This window comes from Trichomycterus rosablanca, chromosome 11, assembly GCF_030014385.1.
Source record: "Trichomycterus rosablanca isolate fTriRos1 chromosome 11, fTriRos1.hap1, whole genome shotgun sequence".
Classification (NCBI taxonomy): domain Eukaryota; kingdom Metazoa; phylum Chordata; class Actinopteri; order Siluriformes; family Trichomycteridae; genus Trichomycterus; species Trichomycterus rosablanca.
Window position 1 is genome coordinate 7928513 of NC_085998.1, and position 21578 is coordinate 7950090.

Consider the following 21578-nt stretch of genomic DNA (forward strand, 5'->3'; position numbering starts at 1 on the left):
AACGGAAGAACACGCTGTACTCAAGTTTTCCTCCGCCACTCTAGCCAGCGCCTCGACCAGACAGTCAAACTTGCTGTTGCAGGGTGTGTCTGAAAACCTAGTGAGCTGCCCTGCTGCCTACCTGCCTACCTGAGTAGAGAGTAGAGAGGATTCTAATAGGAAATCAAACACATAAGGCAGATTATTTAGATGCACTACTTAGAACAGAGATTACGGCGATTACGTCATTACAGTTTGTGCTTACTACGCTAACACAGTTAGCCTCAAGCCATTCAAACCAAGAGCTGAGGTGGCACAACCTGGTAGCATGCCAGCTAACATCTCCCTCTGTGTACCGAAAACAGTTGAACTGTCACTGATGAGCCTGAATTTGCAAATAAATGACTTGTACACCTTTATACAGTTTAAAAATCAAAATCTTCGCCCGCTGTATTTGTCATTTTATGTTAGAAAAGATGCACTGAATGCTGGGATTGCCTTCACCACCAAGGAAGCATTAGACGCTCCCTCATCACAGTTGTAGCCTAGTGGTAGAGCTTTGGGCTATCAAATGGAAGATTGGTTGTTCAAATCCAGGCTTTGCTATGCAGTCACTGTTGGGTCCTTGAGCAAGGCCTTTAACCCTATCTGCTCCAGGGGCGTCGTACGATGGCTGACCCTGCGCTCTGACCCCAGCTTCCAAACAAGCTGGGATATGCGAAGAAAGAATTTCATTGTACTGCACATCTGTATATGTATATATGACAAATAAAGGATATCTTATCTAACATTTAGGCAGATTATCTCTTCAAATTAAGGCACCTCAGTAGTAGCATATTAAGGTATATAAGAATTTAGACATGCCTTCTTCTCAGGAGTATAGTTAAGCAATAAAACACGAGAGGGAGTGTGTTATCGCGAATAACATCACGGCTGTGATTTGGTCAAGGGCACGAGCCGAAGGCGAGTGCCATAGATCATCACAGCCGTGATGTTATTCGCAATAACACATGACCTCAAGTGTTCTATTGCTTTTATACCACAGTTTTTACAAAATAAAGAAAGAAAATAAATCAAAGAAGCCCTGAATTTCATATTAAATATGCTTTAATATTGACAATACCTTCCGCCAAAAAGTAGTTCCACAACGAATATAAAGTTTAACACTACAAAGCAGACATCCCAAGTTGCAAAAACTCATTTTAGGGAGGTAAGAACAACAAGAAGAAGAAGGCAAGAACCTCCGAAGGGAAAAAAAAGAAATAAAAAACCTCTCACACACACTAAAGGATATAGGTGATAACAGAACTCTTAGGAGCTGTTAACTGGGCTATTAAGCTAACTGTTCGCGTTACAAACACAATGTTCCCTGCATAGTGCACTAGATTGTGTATCAGATCACATTTATGTTCCCTACAAAGTGCACTAGATAGTGAATTAGACAATTGGTTATGTTCCCCACACAGTGCACTAGATTGTATATCAGATAACGCATTCATGTTCACTACATAGTGCACTAGACAATATATTAGACAACTGATTTATGTTCCCTACACAGTGCGCTAGATTGTATATCAGATAACGGATTTAAAACGCGATCAGGAAAAAAAGTCTGTGTCGCCTGCGTGCATGTTTGTGTGCATGAAGCTTGTCGTTACTGGCAACGCGTCAGCGGAGTAATACAGTTGTGGTGTGAAAAGGCCGTGCTGTTATTACGAATAATAATACGGAACTAACTGTTGTAGAAAATGATGTAGAAAATTCGTCTATGTAGAAAGGTCATTAGGTTTTCAGACAGACCCTCTTTCTGTCATTTCCTCCCAAAGACATAACGACTGGTTGTATCTGTAGTGCACCCAACCAGTCCAGAGGCAGTGCTGAGACTCTGGACCCTCAAACCACCAAAAATACTGCTCCATGTCAGAGCATGATATCATCAAGTGCACTTACTTTAGTTTGTTGTATTTTAGGTTTAGCTGGATGTGTGTACAAGTGCAGTTTGTTGATAAGCTGTGATTATATTGATTTCACACCCGCGGCCGCCGTTTCGGTCCCGCGTTGTTTCCCCGAGCCTGTTCTCTGTGATTATTTTCTCCACCATCGCATTGTGAGCACATTTTCACCTTGTCGCTTGAAATCTTCTTTTAGTTCTTTCTTAATCACAGATCCTTTTAAATCCCATCCTTCTTGCCCGGCCGATTAAACGCTCCACACGTGGTTTCTCGTGCCAGATTGCTAATGAGGATCCATCTGTAAGGTGCCACGCAAAGAAAGATTCACTAGTTAAAAATCAATACGATCTAATCAGCGAAAGCAAATCCAAGCGGCCAATCCAAGTCTCGCCGGTTCTGCAGGTCCAGTGCTGCGCTGCTGAGGCTGTTTTATTTTTTATCTGCTTCTCTTGTTTTTTTTTTATGAATTTGTCCTCTGTGGGTTTAACCGATTGTGTTAATCAATCAATCAATCAATCAGTTTTGTTAGCACCAACTGCCTGCTAGCATTCATGTTCATTTAATAATGGAATCTCAGGGACTTCTTTATTAAATAATACAAAAACAAAGAGCGTCTTTTGATGAAAATTCATTTTTGGGACACATTAGCACTCAGTGTCACCGCTATGCTTTCAGTATTTCTCCACCTCTCATGTCTCACTGTCTTTTTTACCACCGCTTTATTCTGGTCAGTGTCATGGTGGGTCTGATGTATTGGACAAAAGGCAGGAAACATCTCTGCCAGTTTGCCAGTACAGCACATACACACTTACATTCACACACACTTTTAGTGTCTCCAATTAATCCGACTGCATGTTTTTTGACTGTGTGAGGACACCAGAGCACCTGGAAGAAACCCACTAAGACCCAGGGAGAACATGCAAACCACACATGAAAAGACTCTGGCTGCCCGGTGTAAATTGCATCTACAAAAGCTTGAATGCTAAGTCTTAGCTAAATTGCTTTTGTTCTGGCTCACACTGTTCATTATCCTGACTAAATTCCAGTTGTGCCTCCCTAGTTACATTTATTTTTACTTTATTACTTTTTTTTAACTAATGGTTAGATTGTTCATGAAGCTGAAAGGATTGTCCTTTATGTTTGTTCTTTTTTATGGCTGCTGACTTAGCTTAGCTTGCTAACAGCTTACGTGTTACATTAAATACATATCAAACTGTGTTGTAAATTCTATTTTTCCCACTCTACATTTACTTTTTGTCTTTTTGTCCTGTCCCCTTGACTTTTTAGGCTAGAGATGTGCCTTGTATTCATTGTAGTACTTGTAGTTATTGTACTGTATATTGTGTTGTTTGCACTGTGTTGCACCCTGGTCCTGGAGGAATGTCGTTTCATTCAATATTTACTTGTATGTATCTGAAATGGCAATAAAGCCTCTTGAACTTGAACTAAGAGCAACTCGGACAAGTGAAGTGGATACAATGCAACATGACGGGCAACTTTCCCGGGTTGTGACCAGGGTTTCAAAAAGACCCTGCAATAAACTGATAACAGATTTTATTTCCTCAGATTATTAACCATGACGACCGATATAAAACCACTAATAACTAATCTACATCAAGGAGAAATGGCAAACTAAATGAAACACTCAGACCACCAACAAAACCCAACAAAACCTGAGAAAAGGAGAAAAAACCCCAACCTGTGAAATCTGCCAAACACCTCGAGTACACCAAGGAAAGACAACAAGTACACATGCCTACAACTAAAGGAGTGTGTGTTTGGGGGGGTCCCAGATTGTGTGCTTTTGGTTCCCAGTACTGACACTGGCCGGCTCTTGGCTCCGGTTCAGATCTCTAACCAACACCTGGCACCATCACCATAGACAAACACTCACACACATTCTCACACACACAATAGCACCCAGTCAGAAACGTTACTGCTACAGGGGCTCGCAAATCACACACACACACACACACACACACACACACACACACACACACACACACACTGAGTTGTTAGATGGAGGGCCAGCTGAAGCACAGGACCATGTGCACTTGACAGTTTGGTCGATTTGATGTGTAATTAAAGGCAGGCGTTTAAGTGCTTTCCTCGTTAAAGAGCATCGTTAGCACTTCCAGATGCTCAAAGTAAAAGCTTATATAATTTAAGAATCTGGCTCGGGTGGCCCCACCAACACTGAGATACGGGTTCAAATCTCAGCAGGGCTATCGGCTGGCGGGGCGTCCACACAGTACCTGAATGGAAGCAACTGTTTGCAGTCATGTTCCAAAACATAGGTCAGTAACAGACATGTGTTAAGGAAATGATTTAGGATGCAGTTGCCATGGTGATTCGGTCACATTACAGTGCTCTCATTGGGTGTGTGTGTCGGAGGTTAAACTGATTGTTGTGTTTGTGACGTTCTCAGTCTCTCAAGGTTTGGCCATGATGCCGTTTTCCCCGTTCCACAGCTGTCCACACAAACAAACATTGTGTTCTAGACCGAACAGAGCATCTCTTGTTTTGGAGAGGAGAAGGTGGGGCTTGAGATGGGGGGAGTGGGCTGTAGGCTGGCCCTCCTGACGGCCCTCCCGTTGCTTGGCTGAACTCTCATTGGCTTCCGCTGTGTGTATGGCTGCAGTGTGTATGTGTGCATACCGAATATCTCCTGCATTAAACACACTGTCCTTCAGCAAAGACACAACACGCGCCTCATGAATGCCAATGCAAACTGCTCTGATGTGCAGAGAGGGTTTTTTAACTCTTTGTGAGGAGCAAACGTCCCCACCAATTCAACAATTCTGACCTTGTATGAACATTTCACCGGTACCCATGTGGATATGCAACTTCTGACTAAAACCTTCAAATAACCTCGAAGGAGAACTGATACGGTACTGCACACGTGTCGGAGGGGGTGTGTGTTAGTTGCGAAGCTCCTCAGTCAGCAGTGAAGGGTTGTATCGGTAGAGGTGAAGCGTAACACAACCAGGGTAACTGGATACGACTAGATTAGGGGAGAAAATTGGGGGGGGGGGGGGAAACAACTTTCTACAAAGTTGGTAACTAACAGCGAATTAAACGCTAACTAAACATGTTAATCAAATTCTGTTCTACCTTTATACTGGGACACGATGCAAAATATCCCCACACCATCATCATTTTCATGTTTATCCACCGCTTTATCCTGGTCAGGGTCGCGGAGGGCTTGATTTTCCCTGAGTTACTGGGAGCAGTCTAGTACGCTAGCCAACCACAATCAGTCTTAGGTTGGAGTTTTAAGTTCCAGTTGGCCCCAATTGGATTGGGTTGCAAAAGTGGAGGAGGGGGTGTTTTTCCGTTCCGTTTTAAATTTTGTATTTAATAAATATCCGAAACATCAGTTTTTATGTTTAAGAGCTTTTATTTTGCTCTAGTTATTTACAAGTCGCTGGGGCTCAGGTCACGCAGCGAGCTAACATCTCAAGTTCATGAGTTTAAATCTCAGCATCTCTCTAGGCCAGGCGCCTATACGGACAATGATCGGCTCTTCTGTGGGGTGGTATTGCTGGAGGGGTTTCCTTATAACTGCTGCGATTACGACCTCTACTGGTTAATCGATGCCGTCTGCACAATGAGACAGAGAATAATGGAGATTAATGCGTGACTCTCCGTGCGTGATACGGATCTCCATATGAACCCGCCTTGTGTGGATAAAAAGACACTGGCTGCGTGCAAGTGTTAACAAAGCCCAAGATACAAATTGTATAATTAGATATGACTAGGTTGGAAGGGAATTGGGGGGAAATGGATTAATAGAAAAGGAAAAGAAGAAAAAACAGAGACGAGAGACAGGGATGAGTTCTGATGGGCCGGGGGAGGGGATTAATTAAATTAAATTAATTTTTGCTAAACATTCATGTAGTGAGTGGAAAGTTGATATTAACCCACCTTGTGTGGATAAAAAGAAGCAGCCGGCTCTGCGCATGTGTCTGGGGCCGCATCAATAGAGGCCAAAATATGAATCGTATAATTGGATATGACTAGAATGGAAGGAAATTGTGGGAAAATGTATTAAATGTATTAAATGTATTAAAAGGTCACCGAGTACAACGACAGTAAAACGAAGGTGTTTGGTTCGTAGCAGGCATTCAGTACCTTTCACACCAGAATTATCATCCTTAACCCAATCTGAAAACGGTTGCATAGCAACCTGTCTCAATCCTCTCACCTCTCTCTTACCCCTCACCACCACCCCAGTGCCCCGGCGTCTCACTGAACGAGAGGTGGTGAATATTTTACTGCAGCCTGCAGCTCCGTTCATCTCTGCAACGAGAAGGACATGGACGAAGAGGAAGATGATGTAGGGAAAGAGAAAGCGAGAGCTGAGAGGGAGAGACGAGGAGAAGCTGGATGAAGAGAAGATTGATGGATGTGAAACTGATATTCCTCAAAGCTTTAATTCTCACAGCGTGCGGGTGTGAGTGAACGCTGCACAGGAACAATCCTGTTTCCTTTTGTATTCGCTTCACTCTCTATCACACCTGCGCTGTCAGTCAGTACGTGAGGAGAAAAGACTTCCTGTCAGATGTGACAGACAAAAAATGATGTGCAAAAAGAAAGTATATGTAATGCTACACGACTAGAAGTATGTGCACACTTCCCTAATTATTAAATCCAGCTATTTCAGCCACACCAGAAAATAACAATTCAGTAGAATAAACTGTCTGTGTCTGACTTTGTTAGAGGCTCTTTTCCCCTTCCAGCATGATTGTACCTCTGTGCACAAAGTGAATTCTATTAAAGACATAGTTTTATCTTTGGAATTAATTGGATCCTCAATTGCAACATCAGTGCCTGATCTCATAAATCAGATGTCCACATACTTATGAAGAATAGCCTCCAGTTTTCTTCCAGTTTTTTATAGTTTATAGTTATTTTAGTCTTTTTGTTATATTACAATTTATTTTGCTATTTTTGTTGCTATAACTATAACAAAAAGAGCAAATATAACTATAATATAGCAAAAGACCAAATATAATATAACAAAATACTAAAAATAACAAAAAATAATATAACAAAAAACAAATATAACTATGATACAATATAAAAAAAAATACAAATATAACTATAACAAAAAGAGTAAATATAACTAATATATTTGTTTGTTTTGTTATATTATAGTTAGATTTGCTTTTTTGTTATAGTTATACTTGTTTTTGTTATATTATTTTGTGTTTAATAGTTTTTTGTGGTATTATAGTTATACTTGGTCTTTTTGTTATATTATATTTTGTTATATAGTTTTTTGTTGTATTTTGTTATAGTTTTTCTTGTTATGTTATAGTTATATTTGGTTTTTTATAGTTTTTATAGTTAATAATTATATTTGTTTTTTGGTATATTATATGCTGTTATAGCTTTTTTGTTATTATAGTTATAGTGCTCTTTTTGTTATATTATAGTTATGTTTGTTTTTTAATGTTATATTATGTTAAATTATTTCTTTGATATATTATAGTTTCTGTTACTTTAGTAACTTTGTTACTTTTTGTCTTTTGGTATACAGACGTCGTGCTGTTTTAGCATTTAGGATGGGTATAGCACTGTTAGCTTGGCTTTAGCATGTGAGAGATCAATGTCATCATTATCGGACAAACAAAAGCTAATTATTAAAACTGCTACAGCAGTAAGTGTGGCAGTATGTCGGTGAGCTAATTTGTTAATCTGCACCACAGTTCTTAACAGTTAACAGTCGATGCTACGTACATTTAACTGTTTTTTTCCTGCTGTATGAGTGACCGCGCTCTCAGTATGTTAATGCCATGCATGAGATACCAGGGTGTTGACCTGCCGCTCCAGAACATCTCAGTAATCCTGCTCTTTGTAAACCAAGAAAAGCTTTTTTATTTTCATTGCTGTCTGTCCTACAATGTGAAGAATAAATCAGCGCTATACGTCTCGTCCTGTCCGGCTCCCCCGTCTGTCTCTTTTTTGTCTCCCGTTGTGTTTCTGCTTGCCCCCCTGAGTCTAGTTTATTGTAGTGTAATTAAGGATGGCACCACCGTGACTTCATGATTTAAAGTGTTGAGACATCCAGATGAGCCTCCTCGGTAGAAATCAGAAAGACTGGGGTTTGAGGCCGGTGTTGGTCACATGGTTCAGTCGATATACAGAAGAAAATGCGTTGTACAGCATGTGTATGTGTAGATACAACAAATAATGGCATTTTTTCTGCCCTACAATAATATTATTATAATAAAATCATATGTTTTGCTAAAAACCCAACATGCTAATCTATACATTTTTCCCTCCAATTTTCTCCCAGTCTGGTGTTACCCAATTTGTATTTTGGCCTTTATTTCTGCAGTACTCCACTTCCTATCTTAAGAGAGCCACAACCAGGATCGGCTCGTCCAGTTCATGCCGTCAGAAGTTGGAGCTCAGAGAAACAGCAGCAAGTAAAACAGACTGAGTTGCTGTCGTTCCCAATCGCTTCCACTTTGTTGTAATACCACTGACAGTTGACTGTGGAATATTTAGTAGCGAGTCCACCTGGACTTGTTGCACAGGTGGCATCCTATCACGGTACCACTCTGGAATTCACTGAGCTCCTGAGAGCGACCTATTCTTTTACTAATGTTTGTAGAAGCAGTCTGCATGCAGAGGTGCTTGGTTTTATACACCTGTGGCCATGGAAGTGATTGGAACACCTGAATTCAATGATTTGGATGGGTGAGTGAATACTTTTGGCAATATAGTGTATATATATATATATATTTAGGTTGTTCACTGAAAGTTTGGGGTTGTGTTTTGCTGGTTTTGTGTTGTGAATTGAATTTGACCATGGGCGTGTTTTGGAAAGTTTGTGGGCGGAGCCTGCACTTCATTGCAGCCCTTTGCGTCGTCAGTTTTTACACAGACGTTTCTCAGACCTTATAGATAATAGATGATGTCTGGCCTTTCTAAGAATTTGCTGTCGGATCCGTTTTATTTCATCAGATTCCTATGTTCTTTCTAATAATAGAAACATGAAACTATTCAGCAGTTCACTTTTACGATTAAGGTTTTGAATCATTAAGACAGCTGGAATCTGGTTGAGAAATAAAACAATTCGACGTGCTGAGGTCGGGGGTGAGACGGGGTGGATTTACAGCAGCAGAGGGGACGATGCTCATAAGGTCCTTCATCCTCTTGAAGCCTGGCGTGCCACAATGGTCTCAACATCCGCACTGCTGCAGCTCCCCCAACACACACACACACATTCCCTCGCCTCCCCTCCCGTTCCTGGGAAAGTCTGAGTGAAAGCTCCTTTATTTGCATAATCCTCTTTGGGCTCTTTAAGGGTGGGCTCTCTGCACCACTGCCCGTCTCTGCCACCTGTCCAGAACAAATCAGACTGGCTTTCACGTGCCCACACTAATGAATAAATTGGTTATATATGATTTAGATGAAGAGAAATGTATCTCGGCTTTATTAATAACAGCAGTTGTGGAATTTAACCTCTCAGTAGAGGCATTTTTTTTATAAATAAGGTTAGCAGTCGAGTTACGTTAGACGAGCGGCTATAGAGATTAGGGTTGCATTTTGTATTTGGTGCAGGAGGGTTGCAGGCTAGCACAGGCTTCCTCTGACCAGTGTAGAGCTGCTGGTGCTCTCCGTATTTTTTCAGTTGCTTGTGCCAAGGACTTGACCAGACACTAGGAGTCGGGCACTGCCAAATACCCCCCCCCCCCCTTTTTTAACTTTTTTTTAAGAGTTTAAAAAAGTGTTTTAAACTCTTAAACCTAGATATGTAATTTTTTTAATTTGATATGGGTACTCACCATTGCAGAAGATACGTCCTAGAGGTTCAGTAGATTGATGACGATGAATGCCAACAAGACGATGGAAATGACGATGACCGCTGGGTAGGTCCTACTTTGCGTTTTTGGTGTGTACAGTATTCATCCTACGCATGTGAAGAATGAGTATTGCAAAAACCAGCGAAACAGCGAAAATACAGCGATAAATATTTTACACTAATATTTAAGTGAAAACCCGCGAAACAGCGAGTCCGCGAAAAGCGAACCGCGAAGTAGCGAGGGACCACTGTATATATATATATATATATATATTATTATTATTTTTTTTTTTTTGGTTATGCATTTTCTCCCCTTTTTCTCCCTTTTAGCGCATCCAATTGCCAGATTGCGTCATGCTTCCTCTCCACCAATGCTGATCCCTGCTCTGATTGAGGAGAACGAAGCTAACCTACGCCCCCTCCGACACGTAGGCAGCAGTCGTATGAATTTTGTCACCTACACTTTGATGAATGCAATGCAGCTCAGCCCTGTGTACGGAGAGACACACCCTGACAGCACTCTTTTCCCGTCTCTGTGCAGGCGCCATCAATCAGCCAGCAGAGGTCGTAATTGCATTAGTTATGAGAGAGTCCCTACCCGGCTTTATGATATCCCGTGCCTATCTGAACAACAGACCAATCTTGAGCAATGTGGTTGCTCTGTCCAGCCGGCAGGCAGAGCTGAGACTCGATACGATGTATTTGAGATCCCAGCTCTGGTTCCAGCATGTGTTTTTACCACTGCGCCACCTGAACAATCCGCTTCTTATCACCTACCAGTGTTTGGTTCCTATACAGGGCCGTTTTACGTACGAAGAGTCATGATATGCTTCATGTGACAATAAAATAATTTTTTCCCATTATTTCTTGATAAACCATTTCAGCTGCTCAACAGTTTGGTATTGTTCTTGGTGTATAGTGTGTTACATAATGCCCCATTCATTTTTCAGTGGGAGACAGGTCTGGGCTGCAGGCAGGGCAGTCTAGCACTTGTCCACACTTACTACATAAAATATCTCAGCATTGTTTCTCTAAAACAAGCACGAACCTCCCAGAAATAGACGTTTTAATGGCATTATATGCTTATACCACGTAGCATTAATGCTGTCTTTACATGTGTACAAGCAACTCACTGGTGATCAGGATGGTACAACACACATCAACCAGTCAGAAATGATCAATACCAGCAAACCCAGAAAGCTCAATATCTATTATTTCCAATTTGTATGAGTACACCTAGCTTGAACTTAGACAAGTCGGCTGCATTTCTGGTTGTTGTTGACGTATGGCTTACAATTTGCCGTAGAGTCTTAACTGTTTTGGACTTCGCATCATTAAGAATTAGTGTATATTTAGAGCATAGGGATAGCTAAATGGTGTGTGTTCTGTACTACTAATCCAAAGGTTGCTGGATCAAGCCCCACTACAGCCAGGTTGCCCCTGTTTAGCCCTTGAGCAAGGTTCTCAGCCCTCACTTCCCTGGCTTGTTAATTGTAAGTCACCTAAGTATCTTCTAAACACCAAATATACAAACATTTACAGAAATCAGTTAAACTGAGAAGGTATCACAATAAAAATCTCTGTGCTGTTCTCAATTAAATACCAGAGAAACCATTCACAGCTCATTGCTTTACTATTTCATTTGCGTGTTAACCACTGTCCCAACTGTTTTAGAATTGGGGTTGTTATAATAATGCTCACATTACAGCCGTGAGCGTGTACGAGCAAACCCCGTTCCTAAAGAGCTTCTGGAGGACACTTTAAATGAAATGGGAAGTAATGGTCCATTTTGCATGATGACTAGTGCAGCCGTGAAGCAGCAGCAGTTTAATCTGGTGTTTCTAAATATAGTTCAGTGTAGGAGAAGGAATTTCAGAGAATCAATCAGAGGCTTTTCCGCTCTCTGGGGAGGACCAACCTGCAGATTTCAGACCAGTATCTGGCCAGGACTGGTTTTCAGGTCCACTTTAGACCAGTGAACAGCGCATGTTTTTGGTTATACAAATTTGTTTGTATAGTGCTTTTTACAATAGACCTTTTCTTAATAGACCATAACTTTACAGAATCTAGTACCAACAGAAAACCGGACTATGTTTGGGTGGGTGGGTCTTTATACGCTGTGTAAGGACCCTGATTGGCGGAAGAGACGCCTCTGCAGAATGCAGAGGCGAGAAGAGGAGGGCTGTGCATGTGTCGGAAGAGGCATGAGCAGCATAGTGCTCTCCTCGGATGCAATCGCGTATCTCTCAGCAGCAGAAGACAAATTAAGTGCGCTAAATTTGGAGAAAAATAAAGTCTCAGTTGATGTTCCAGTTTATTCCACAGTTGTTCAGTGGGTCTGGAGTTAGGGCTCTGTGCAGGACACTGGAGTTTATTTAAATTGAGTTTTTCTTCATGTTCACAGGGTCACAGTCATGCTGGAACAGAATAGGGCCTTCCCTAAACTGTTGCAAAGTTAGAAACTTATAATTTTCTTAATATAATTGATTTATAACATTTGTTTGCAACTGTTATGGCAGAAACACATCCATTCATAATTAGAGCGGGTGTCCCAATACTTTTGTCCATATAGTGTCGCTAGGATTAAAGCTTATAATTGATCTCTTAAGTCAACAAGTCTGTTAGTGTGGTCCACACTCAGCTCTGAGGACATAAACGAGGTGACTCAGATGAGGTCAGCATGTGTCTGATGTGACTCAGACTCTTGTTGGTGAGATGATCAATCACGCTGAGGCAGCAGCACTGGAGAGGCCTGGAGCAGGAAAATCTGTCTGACTACAGCAACGTCAAGCCCTCGTCCGTCTGAGGGAGATAATGAGCTCTGATTGATTAACTCTCAGAGACAAAAACAGAATCGTTGTGTTTTTAACATGTCGTTAATGGTGTAAAAGTGAAAAAATAAACAAGACTGCTTTGTTTATGTAACAAAGATGACATGGACATGAGGTCATGGAAGTCATGGAAAGACTGTGAGGAGGGTAGGGCCGGATAGGGATTTATTTACTTGCTGTTAACAGCGACTCCTATTGTCTGGTAGAGGCTCCTGCACAATAAGCAAAGAATACAAAGAGAGCAATGCAGGCCGCTCAGGTGGCGCAGCGGTAAAATACTCTGCCACCCGCACTTGTTCATAGGGTTAGGGGCAAGCCGGATCATGGGTCCTCATAACTGGTGCAATTACGACCCCTGCTGGCTGATTGATGGCGCCTGCACAGGGCTGAGGAATAATACTGATCAGGGTATGGCTCCCCGTGCACAGTGCTGATCGGTATATATGAACTCGACTCGTGCAGGTGAAAAATGCAGTCTGTACTGAGCACGGGGGCGTGGGCGTGTGTCAGTTGAGAAGCGTCCTCAGTTAGCGGTGGAGGGTTGAATCAGTGGAGGATGCAATCGGGGTAATTGGACACGACTAGATTAGGGGAAAGAACTGGGGGGAAAAGGTTGTACAAATAGAAAATTTAAAAATAAAAAACGCCTGAACTGACCCTCCACCAAGTACATGACACAACTCGTTTTTTAATTTTAAGTTTTAATTAAAATGAACTAAACTGGTACCACAAGTACTTGGCGGCAAGTGAAGAACTGTCCACTTCTCATTCAGCCCTAACTCTCAATAATTGTACTCAAGTTGTGTGAGTAATTTATAACGGGAATAAAGGTTAACATATCAAACAACTGTTTCAATCAACATCTGCGGATACGTACGGTCAGTGCTTGTAGGGGTTTAAGCGCCGGTTTTCTTCATATTTAGTATTACATGATAAAAAAGCGTCTTTGAGTATCTTGAAAAGCGCTATATAAATAAAATGTATTATTATTATTATTATAAAATAACGTTACTTAGACTAACATTATCATCAGTTGTCTTGGACCAGACAAGAGAAATGGAAAAGGTGAGCATCTTATAGAGAACCCTGGGTAATGTAGTTGAAATACAGTCATTCTGAATTGCCCCAAACCTGATATGGAGAGGTTAAAAAAGTACTGTTAGCATGTAAGAAGAGACGGTATGTGATAAACAGACATGGTACACCAACGAGTGAAATGAAGAATTGCTGCTACTGTGTACCGGTAAATACTGGTCCACTTCAAGCACTGGTGACAATACATGTACCTAGGTCATTTAAATTCATTAATTCATGTATCTTTAATATAAAAAAATTTTTTTAATGCATTTTCCCCTTTTTCTCCCGATCTTTAGCGCATCCAGTTTTTACCCAATTGTGTTATGCTTCCTCCCTACTGGTGCTGACCCCTGCCTCGATTGAGGAGAGCGAACTTACACACGCCCCCTCTGACACGTGTGCAGTAGCAGACTGCATCTTTTCACCTGCTTGGCGCGAGTTCATATGCGGATCAGCTTTGTGTACGGAGAGCCACACCCTGATCAGCATAATCCCTCAACTCTGTGCAGACACCATCAATCAGCCAGCAGAGGTCATAATTGCATCAGTTATACAGTGGGGCCAAAAAGTATTTAGTCAGCCACTGATTGTGCAAGTTCTCCTACTTAGAAAGATGAGAGAGGTCTGTAATTTTCATCATAGGTACACTTCAACTATGAGAGACAAAATGAGAAAAAAAATCCAGGAAATCACATTGTAGGATTTTTAAAGAATTTATTTGTAAATTATGGTGGAAAATAAGTATTTGGTCAATAACAAAAGTTCAACTCAATACTTTGTAACATAACCTTTGTTGGCAATGACAGAGGTGAAACGTTTCCTGTAAGTCTTCACCAGGTTTGCACACACTGTAGCTGGTATTTTGGCCCATTCCTCCATGCAGATCTCCTCTAGAGCAGTGATGTTTTGGGGCTGTCGCTGGGCAACACGGACTCCACAAATTTTCTATGGGGAAATGCTTTTTACGGAGCCACTCCTTCGTTGCCCGAGCGGTGTGTTTGGGATCATTGTCATGCTGGAAGACCCAGCCACGTTCCATCTTCAATGCTCTCACTGATGGAAGGAGGTTTTGGCTTAAAATCTCACGATACATGGCCCCATTCATTCTTCCCTTAACACGGATCAGTCGTCCTGTCCCCTTTGCAGAAAAACAGCCCCAAAGCATGATGTTTCCACCCCCATGCTTCACAGTAGGAATGGTGTTTACTCGTCATTCTTCTTCCTCCAAACACGATGAGTTGAGTTTTTACCAAAAAGTTCCATTTTGGTTTCATCTGACCACATGATATTCTCCCAATCCTCCTCTGGATCATCCATATGCTCTCTGGCAAACATCAGACGGGCCTGGACATGTACTGGCTTAAGCAGGGGGACACGCCTGGCACTGCAGGATTTGAGTCCCTCTCGACGTAGTGTGTTACTGATGGTAGCCTTTGTTACTTTGGTCCCAGCTCTCTGCAGGTCATTTATCAGGTCCCTCCATGTAGTTCTGGGATTTTTGCTCACCGTTCTCATGATCATTTTGACCCCACGGGATGAGATCTTGACCCCAAGGGAGATTATCAATGGTCTTGTATGTCTTCCATTTTCTTACAATTGCTCCCACAGTTGATTTATTCACACCAACCTGCTTGCCTATTGTAGATTCACTCTTCCCAGCCTGGTGCAGGTCTACAGTTTTCTTCCTGGTGTCCTTCGACAGCTCTTTGGTCTTGGCCATGGTTGACTGTTTGAGGCTGTGGACAGGTGTCTTTTATACAGATAACGATGTCAACGTAAAAACTGTTCAAATGCTCAGTCTGGTGTTTCCATTCAGGTTTTTGCCTAAAACAAGATGCTGTGTTTAAATATACTCAGATGTAGTTCTTTAAAACCCACCCCAACACCCCAAGATTTTAATATCACCTCCTGAATCAGGTTGGGGGTGAATGCAGCAACGAGAGAAGGACAGAGGGTCCAACTGGACATAACTGGACTGGGTGAATGTGACTGTTTCTGTGCTCATTTCTGAGCTCTGGGTTGTTGTTTTTTCTCTCGAGTTCTCTCAAGTACACATTAAAGACAGCATAAAGATTTCTCCACTGGACTGGAAGAGAGATGGGAATGGAGTGGAGCACTTGAACCTAATCAAGAGTCGTGATCTCTAGATGGTGCTCAGCCGTCCTCAATCATTCTACATGTGTGTTTGTGTGCCTGTGTCCATCAGTATCTGACTAACAGACCTAATGATGCTACTTTAAAAGCCAATAAGATGCGTTAGACCTGAACACAGGGGAGCCAGTACTGTCAGGTATGTGGGGGGAGAGGTCATATCCCAGTATGCATTAGTCACTCTGCAGGAGGTAGAATTATACACAGTGTACAGTTACATGACTTTGTTTGTTACAGTCAGCCATCTATCCATTCAGTCATCCATCTATTCATCCTTTTATCCCACCAGTAATCATTCATCCATCATTTCATGAATCCAACCATTTATCATTTTATTTACCCACCAATCCTTTCACCATCTATTCACTCAGCCATTCATTCATCCATCCACTTTCATTAAGCCATCCGTTCACCCACTCATATTATCAGTTCATACTTTCACCATGTATCCACCCATCCATCCTGCCACCAGATACCCATCCATTCCTTTACTCACCATCTGTTTTTCCACCATCCATCCATTCATTCATCCTTTTATTAATCAACTGACCCGTCCATCCGTCCACCCATATTATAGTGGTACTATGTATTTTAAAAACAGTAATGTACTGTAGAAAAAATTATATGCTACAAGGCTTGTAGCAGCACTTTGGGGAGAGCTTTCCTACTGTAGCTTTCCTGACTGTGCCCCTGCACACTGGGTCAGTATGGACATGGATTGATGACTCCCACAGAGGCAGAATTTTACAGAAAGCCCTCATAGGACACGGGAGGCTTTTACAGATGCTGATGATGAACAACATATTGATGCCTATGATTTTGTATGGTTACCAAGGGCCAGTGATAGCTCAGTGGTTAAGGTACTGGACTAGTAAACAGAAGGTTGCCGGTTCAAGCCCCGCCACCACCAAGTTGCCACTGTTGGGTCCCTGAGCAAGGCCCTTAACCCTCAATTGCTCATTGTGTTCAGCTCATTGTGTAAGTCGCTTTGGATAAAAGCGTCTGCTAAATGCTGAAAATGTAAATGTAAATGTTACGTGTCCACAAACTTATGGTGTTGGTGTATTTGGCAGCACTTAAAAAAATACCACATGAAATAATCACACTCCTGAAAGAAAATTGGGATTTATAACTCAGTGACTCTGGAAAGGGGCGGTACAGTGGCTAAGTGGGTAGCACTGTCACCTCACAGCAAGAAGGTCCTGGGTTCAACCCCCAGGCGGGACGGTCCAGGTCCTTTCTGTGTGGAGTTTGCATGTTCTTTCCATGTCTGCGTGGGTTTCCTCTGGGTGCTCTGGTTTCCTCCCATAGTCCAAAAACATGCAAGTGAGGTGAATTGAAGACACTAAATTGTCCATGTCTGTGTTTGATTTAACCTTGTGAACTGATGAATCTTGTGTTATAAGTAACTACCTGTCCTGTCATGAATGTAACCAACGTGTAAAACATGATGTTAAAATCCTAATAAACAAACAAACAAACTCACTCCTGAAAGAAAATTGGCATTTATAACTCTGTGACCCTGAAAAGCTTAATCAGTTGAACGTTGCAGCAAATGAAGAAAGAAAACGTAGGACCTAAAGTTGGGTAACAGCATGAATAACTTATTGGGACTCAGTAATCGTCCTTCATTTGTTTCAGCTCTAATGTGTAATATATGAGGGTTCTTCAAAAAGTTTCCACACTTTTTAAACTCTATTTCATAAGAATTTCAAAAACAAATGACATCACTTTTCTACACAGTCACCTTCCGATGCATTTTCCCAGCATCGTACCAACTTTTTAATGCCATCAGCAAAAAAATGTTTTTGGTTGAGCTTGTAACCACTGATGCGCCGCTGCTTTTACATCATCATCACATGAAAATGTTCTTCCACTTAAAGCTTCTTTGAGCGTCCAAAAAGGTGGAAATCAGATGGTGCTAAACCTGGACTATAAGTGTCTCTTAGTCTTTTAAACACGACCACTTACTCCTCCTCCCACCCTCACCGTTTTAAATTAAAAAATAAAAGTGTGGAAACTTTTTGATAATCCCTCGTAAATACCAGCCAGAGATTCTAGTGTTCATGGTGAGTTGCAACCATGCTGGAAACTAAGAAGCTGTTCCAAAATCTGAGCAGAGATCATTTCATTGCAACCAAAGAGCAATGAGTGAAAGACGAATGCTTAGAGACACCAATGGGAGTTTTGTTATGACGTTCCAAACAAGCATTTCTTCCAGACGCCTTAGCAATCACATTTGGATATTGAAGAAAAACCTCCATGTTACTGCAAAAGACTTAAAGGGTGACCTAGTAAAGGCTGGGACAAATGTTTCAGTGGTAATGATAAGAAGATCACTTAACATCCAAGGAGTTCAAATGAAACTCAAACTTAAAACTACATTAAATTACTTTCTCAGAATGGCTCGTATGTATCAGTAAATGTTTTTCTCTGTTTACTGAGAACTCTTTGTTGTAGGTTTTTTATATACACATCCCCATAATACCTTTTAAGGTTAAGGGAGGAGGTGGGGGTGGATATTTTTGGTTGCAACAGGAACTGAGGGCTTGATGTTAGCCTGCTTGGCAAGAATAAGATCCTATTAGTGCAGGTTGATAACCGACGGCTGTTCGGTGTGACCTCCTCTTTTGTCCAGCAATGGGTGGAAACAGGGCTGGTGCTTTAGGAACGGTTGACACTTGGTCCTTGTTAGGGGTGATGTATTTGAGGTGGCATCGTTTTTGGGAGGTCATCCTAAGGCCAGACGTTTGGAAGGTCTTCACATGAACTTTTTTTGGTGCTCTGCTTCAATGTACTGGTACTGACCCCATCTGATTTTGACCAGTGTTTTAATACACCATGGCATTTCAAACTCTCCTCACATGTGATGGAAGGGGACAGTTGTAGCCTAGTGAGTAGAGCTTTGGGCTATCAGTTGGAAGATTGTCGGTTCAAATCCAGGCTCTGATATGCAGCCACTGTTGGGTCCTTGAACAAGTTGGGTCCTTAACCCTGTGTGCTTCAGGCTTGCTGTACAATGGTTGACCCTGCGCTCTGACCCCAACCTTTTAACAAGCTGGGATATGCGGAAAACAAATTTTATTGTATGGTACACGTGTATCTGTGTATATGACAAGTAAAGGCGTTCTTCTGAAGTCTGGGATATTGGGAACAGGAAAACTGGTATTATTTAATCAATTCACTAAATTTAATGAAGATCTAGTGGTTCATCACATGGCTGTGAACTTTTATTTCTCTTAGTTTAGCTTGAAAAGTGTGTGTGTGGGTCTGTGTGTGTTTTAATCAGTAGACTTCAATATATAGGTTCTCTTCTTGACCCTGGCCGTGTCCTCCTAATCTGTTTCCATTGTATCCGCTTCAGCTCCTCAGCGGGTCAAACCAGGCCAAGAAGTCACAGGTTAAGAGGTGAAGAGGACAACAAAGCTTTGGTCACTATCCCACTGAGTCCAGATCCAGTCTGTCTGAAATAGAAGAGAAAGTGGATAATAGAGTGATGAATCTGAGAATGAACCACCCTCCAGACTCGCCCCATTCACACCATCACTGCACCCCTTGGGTCACTTTTGACCCTCAGCACCAACTAATTCTGGCATTTTTTAGATACAATCTTCTTCTAAAGGGCATAGCTGTAACAGGTTGCCAGAAATAATAATAATCCACAAAAAGTCCGCAAATTAGTTAAGTGGGTTTTTTGGAGTGGGTATTTTTTTAGTGTTTTTCGGAACGTTTGGAAGCATTAAACATCTTGCAGAAGTAACTTTAGTTGTTTCAGATGTGATTTTACTGCTTTTCCTTCATTCATATGTGGGACAGTGGTGGTGGTTCAAATCCAGGCTCTGCTATGCAGCCACTGTTGGGTCCTTGACCCTGCTGACCCTGTGCTCTGACCATATATGCAGAAAAATAATTTTATTATGCTGTGCTTGTGTACATATATAAATGATAAACAAAGGCGTTCTTCTTCAAATTCTCTCAGTACAGGTTGACAGGATCTTCCAAACTATGGCAAAAAAACATCACAAATCGTAATCAGGAATCAGGAGACCATGCCTCAAAGCTAAATGATAATATACACCGATAAGGCATAACATTATGACCAAATATTGTGTTTCTAATATTGTGTTGGTCCCCCTTTTGCTGCCAAAACAGCCCTGCAACTGTGATGCACTGTGTATTCTGACACCTTTCTATCAGAACCAGCATTAAGTTCTTCATCAATTTGAGCTCGTCTGTTGGATCGGACCACACGGGCCAGCCTTCGTTCCCCTTGACCGCCCATGACCCTGTCGTCGGTTTACCACTGTTCCCTCCGTGGACCACTTCTGATAGATACTGACCACTGCAGACCGGGAACACCCCACAAGAGCTGCAGTTTTGGAGATGCTCTGACCCAGTCGTCTAGCCATCACAATTTGACCTAGGTCAAACTTGCTCAAATCCTCACGCTCGCCCATTTTTCCTGCTTCTAACATCAACTTTGAGGATAAAATGTTCACTTGCTGCCTAATATATCCCACCCACTAACAGGTGCCGTGATGAAGAGATAATCAGTGTTATTCACTTCACCTGTCAGTGGTCATAATGTTATGCCTAGTCGGTGTAGAACTTTCTGAATAAGTGTTTTCTTTCGTCTGATCCTGGTAGAAGTCGCCACAGCAGATCATTCATCCACATATTTGATTTTTTTTATTTGGCTCAGTTTTTTTTAATGCTGGATGCCCTTTTTGACACAACTCTCCTATTGATCCAGGCTTGGGACCAGCACTAAGGGTGCACTGATGCATGTTTCCTTAATAGCTAGGTTCACCTCCCACCGTACACCTTCTGAATGTGGGAGCCCAGCCCAGTATTTAAACCTCCATAACTGCTGGCCCTGCTATCCGGTCCCATCCATCTCCCACATAATGAACTTATGAATCAACTAAAGTATTTCTGGGCAAACAAGTAAAGTGTTCCAGGTATTCAGTCACAGTAAAAGAACAGTGGCAACATGTCACTTAGGATCTAGAGATACAGTACATCTGCAGTCTAAAAAATAATCACAATTTCAGTATTAAATTCTAATTACATTCAAATCCTACACCTGTAATTATTAACTGTAACCAGTGATTCTGCTTTACAAAATGTTTAGGGCGGCATGGTGGCTCGGTGGGTAGCGGTCGCCTCACAGCAATAAGGTCCAGGGTTTGATCCCCAGGTGGGGCAGTTCAGGTCCTTTCTGTGTGGAGTTTGCATGTTCTCCCCAAGTCCGTGTGGGTTTCCCCCAGATGCTCCAGTTTCCTCCCACAGTCCATAGACTTGCAAGTGAGGTGGAGATACAAAATTGTCCATGACTGTGTTCGATGTTAAAACTTGAACCTTGAATCTACCGTTTCTGTCATGAATGTAACCAAAGTGTGTAAAACATGACATTAAAATCCTAATAAATAAATAAATACAAAATGTTTAAACCAATATAGCCGTCAACCAAAACCATAATCAGAACCAGTTAGTTTAGTTTTAGTGAAGACACACAGATCTGTTTCATGGAGGACATTAGAGCCAGTGCGATCTTCCCTCTTTCACCAGGAACATGAGAAGAACATTCAGCATATGGCATCTGCGTAGCCTGGGGGGCACAAATGACCCCTTTTAGTCTGAGCATTTCCTTTCACCAGCTACAAAAAACCATAGATAATGAATGAGAAGATGGTATTGGGTACAGACATGCAAACTGGTCTGAACCACATTGTAACTGGATCCTCACCAATCCGTACACATGGTACC

At 41.8% G+C, this 21578-nt stretch overlaps 1 protein-coding gene across 1 annotated transcript in view; it reads left to right on the forward strand.

Moving 5' to 3' along the window:
* LOC134323001 (F-BAR and double SH3 domains protein 2) overlaps positions 1–21578 on the forward strand; it is a 100533-nt gene that overhangs the window by 35661 nt on the left and 43294 nt on the right. The window lies entirely within an intron of this gene.